Source organism: Prunus avium, chromosome 7 (genome assembly GCF_965620075.1).
Source record: "Prunus avium chromosome 7, drPruAviu1.hap1.1, whole genome shotgun sequence".
Lineage (NCBI taxonomy): Eukaryota > Viridiplantae > Streptophyta > Magnoliopsida > Rosales > Rosaceae > Prunus > Prunus avium.
Window position 1 is genome coordinate 38,220,933 of NC_142290.1, and position 4,271 is coordinate 38,225,203.

Below are 4,271 nucleotides of genomic sequence, written 5' to 3' on the forward strand. Positions count from 1 at the left end.
GGCATGTTTTGAACCCTGGTCTGGTGGGGAACTTATAATATTTCTAGATTTGCAAAACAAAAAGAAGAATTCCAGTTAAGCCTGATCAGTGAAAGCAGCACCATTAATAGAAATCTGAATGTATATCTAGTTTTAGTTCTGTAGGGCTTGAATTGCAGTACTTTCTTTTGAGTATCTGCTGTTTGTTTGTTTGTTTATATAAGAAACTCAGTTGTTGTGTGAGATCTTGTATATTAATGTATGAAGCTATAACTCCACTGACAAAGATATCACATTTGAAACTCAACCTTGATGAAATACGGGGAAATATCAAACACTTTGCATGCAGATGCAGTCATATGTATTCATCAATTCAAAGTTCCTCTACGACTTGATGCTAAACGGTAATGAAAAGGGTAAGCAAATGTGCAAATTTTAATGCAAGAAAGAACCATACATCGATGAAAACTTGACAGACAAAACAAAATTGAAGTAGAAACTAAAGATCCACCATCTCAACTCCAAGTGGTGTAAACTAATATAATAATTAATTAAGCACAAAACCATATTAGGTTTCCACATGAGTGATTAGTGGGTCGTTTACTTGCCGTACTTGTATAACTAACAAAAAAGTGATGCTTGACTCAGACCGTTGTTAGTTAGTTTGTTGCATAGATTAAGCCACCAACCCCCTGCATAATTAATAATAAATAAATAAGAAAGAGCAGCACATACTTCTAATAACTAGTTAGGTAAATAACGTCTTCCGGATCAATCTATGCTAAAAAAAGCCCCTCTCTCTCTCTCTCTCTCTCTCTCTGTTGAAAAACTAGGGCCCTGTTTACAAAGTTGAACAGTCGTCCTAGAAAGAAACGTTCTCTTTCTTACTTTGGCAAGAACCCCTTTTACTCAATAAAATTGTCTCGAGCTGAACAAGAGTACGTAACTGGGAGCAATAGCACAAAGATTTTTCTTGATTTCTCCCACCCCCATTTATCATACATTGATGATGGATCCCCCTCTTCTATAAATATAAATGTTTTTGAAAAGCATGCAAAAGTTTCAAGCAGTCAAACACAACAAATACACTTAGCTACACAGCTTACCTTACACACAAATTAATACAAGAGATTGAAAGAGAAGAGAATGACTAGGGCAGGAGTTGCTGGGATGATGTTTCAGTGTGCATTTGAAGGAAGCCTGTCAATGCAGGACACTGAAATTGAGCGAAGGCCATACCATAAGAACTGCACTTGTGCTCTGCACAAGTTTAAGGGGGGTGCTTGCTCCAACGCTTGTCAAAGGAACATTTCCTTCCCAAAGAAACATTCATGGAGTGATGGTTCCTTGTGCATGCAGGCGTCATCAACTTCCAAATTCTCCTCCCCTCTTGTCGGCAACATGTCCATGTCCACTTCCACATCTACAGGAAACAGAGAAAGTGTGAACGGGGAATTCATAATTCGGCCTTGTCACATAGACGGTAGATATGGAGACACCTTTCAGAGGCTAGCTTTGATTATACAATGATGATTAAGGGTGAGTTAAAAGATATTAAAAGGTTAATTAGGAAGTGAGAAGCAATTTTAATTGTGAATAGTTTCTCATGATCTTATTCTTGTCCTTAATTAGTACTTTGATTTTGATTTTGAGGAAAATATTGTGGGTTAGTTTGTTATTTTCTTCTTCCTTCTTAAATTCTACAGAGTACATATTCTTGCTGTAATTAAACGTTATTGTCATCTTTCTTCAATACAACTGAAACTGCATACAAGAGACTTATTCAAGTGCTTCAGAGTCTGACTGTTTGAGTTCATAATTACATCGCAGAGCTACAAGTCATTAGTATTTGAGCCAAGCAAAATGGTTCTGTTTTGTTCGGTTCTGTTTTTTTTTTTTTTTTTTTTTTTTTCATTTGAAAGTTGCAAAGATCAAATCTCTAAAATAGGGCAACAGCAAAAACAGCAAAGAAAGTTCTTAGCCAATTGAAATACATGTATGTATTGGGAAAAATGCAGGCAGGAGTTATTTGAAGTCTCTAGAGTTCTATACACAAATGTAGTCAAAAACAAGAAGAGGAAAACTAGTTCCCTATTATTTTCTTTCCTTCAAAAACAAGAAGAGATAGAAACAAGAGAAGACGTCAATGAAGAAACAGAGGTAAGCGAAGGTGAAAAGTAAATAAAATTCAAACAACTTTTCAAATAATTTTTCATTTTCTTTCACAGCTTTCTCTCGGAAAAGTCTTCACGTCTCATTCATAACATTTTACTTGCATCTTCTGATTACCGACTAAAAAAGAAAAAAGCCAAAAAGAATTCAGAGTAGAATAAAATTCTGTCCGTTCTTAATATGGAAGTGAGACATAAAGCCAAGAATGAGCAGTCAAACAGGTAAAATGGGCAAGTATCCTTGGACGCACCAAATGCATTTTAATTAGTACTCTCTCTGGAGTGTAAATGTGCTGCTAAAACGGACAGAAAGGCAATGTGGAAATGAAATCCCATTTGTCTCTGTCACAAAACTAAGTGAGAAAATGATGCTCACTTTTATAATCTGCATTTTCCAATTTCAGTAATTCTTCTGCTACAAAGCAGCTCACAGCAATAAAAGATGAAATTGCAAGATTATGCATGCCAGAATAACACAATCTAGAAGGAATGCCTACAAATTATGCAGTCATATGTACATGACAATACTCCTTTGCAATTTCATTTTAACATCTGCTGTATGTTTAAATAATAATGATCAGTTGGATCTTGTATGAAGCTATAACCAATGCAAAGCTCCTCTAGGACTTGATGCTAAATAATGAAATTAAGGGTATGCAAATATGCAATGGAAAGAACAATAAACTCTAGTAAAAACCAAAGATTCATTGTCTCAACTCTAAGTGGTTGAATCGAATATAATAATATTGAAAGAGCACAAAACTATGTTAGTTAGGTTTCCACACGAGTGATTTGTAGGTCCCTTGTTTTGCATAACGAAAAATGAGGCTTGACTCAGACCTATGTTAGTTATTGGCATGGTGTTAACCGCCAAGCATATGAATGAGCAGCCTTTCTAACTAGTTAGCTAAATAACGTCCGCTGCGGATCAATCTATGCTAACAGCCTGAAACTCAACTAACTAATACTTAATTAGATACCGAAGCCAAGCCGATAACCAAAAAGCCAAGTCGAGCACTTCTCTCCTCTCTCTCTCTCTCTCTCTCTCTCTCTCTCTCTCTCTCTCTCTCTCTCTCTCTCTCTCTATGTGGAAAACACTAGGGTCCTGTCCTGTTCACAAAGCTGAACTGCCCTAGAAGAAAACGCTTGCCTTGCTCTGCTTTCCACTTTGGCAAGAATCCCATTACTAATTAAGCTTGTCTCCAGTGGGAGCAATAGCACAAAGATACTTTCTTGATTTCCCCCACACATAATTATCATACATTAATCCCCTCTTCTATATAAATGCTTTAGATAGCATGCAAAAGTTCAACACACTCAAACACAACACACAATTTCCATACAAAACACACTTAGCTACACTTGCTCACGGCCAGCCTTAACATAAAATACTTTAGAGACTCAGAGAAGAGAAAAGAAAGGAGAATGACTAGCGCAGGAGTTGCTGGGATGATGTTTCAGTGTGTCTTTGAAGGAAGCCTGTCAATGCGGGACACTGAAATTGAGCGAAGGCCTTACCATAAGAACTGCAGTTGTGCTCTGCACAAGTCCAAGGGGGGTGCTTGCTCCAATGCTTGTCAAAGGAACATTTCCTTTCCCAAGAAACAGTCATGGAGTGATGGTTCCTTGTGCATGCAGGCAGCAGCTTCTTCCAAATTCTCTTCTCCTCTCGCAGACGACATGTCCATGTCCACTTCTACATCCACAGGAAACAGAGGAAGTGTGAATGAGGTTCTTAAGTCTGCCTTGTCACATAGACAATAGACAGAGGTTTTCAGATGATATCTTAATCATACGACTATGATTACAGGTGAGTTAGAAGAGATTAAAAGGTTAATTAGGAAGTGAGAAGCAATTTTAATTGTGAATAGCTTCTCATGAGCTTATTATTGTCCTTAATTAGTACTCCAGCACTAGTACTCAAAGACCAAATTGGTTTTGAAGAAATTGGTGCTTGTGGGTTAGTTTATTATTTCTTCTACCTTCATCATCCATGTAAATTCTACTGTAATTAAACTTTGTCCCATTTCTCTCTTTAATACCACTGAAACTGCGTACATGCAAACAGACATTCAAGTACCAAAGAGTCTGACAGTCTACATTCCACAATTTATACCTGGC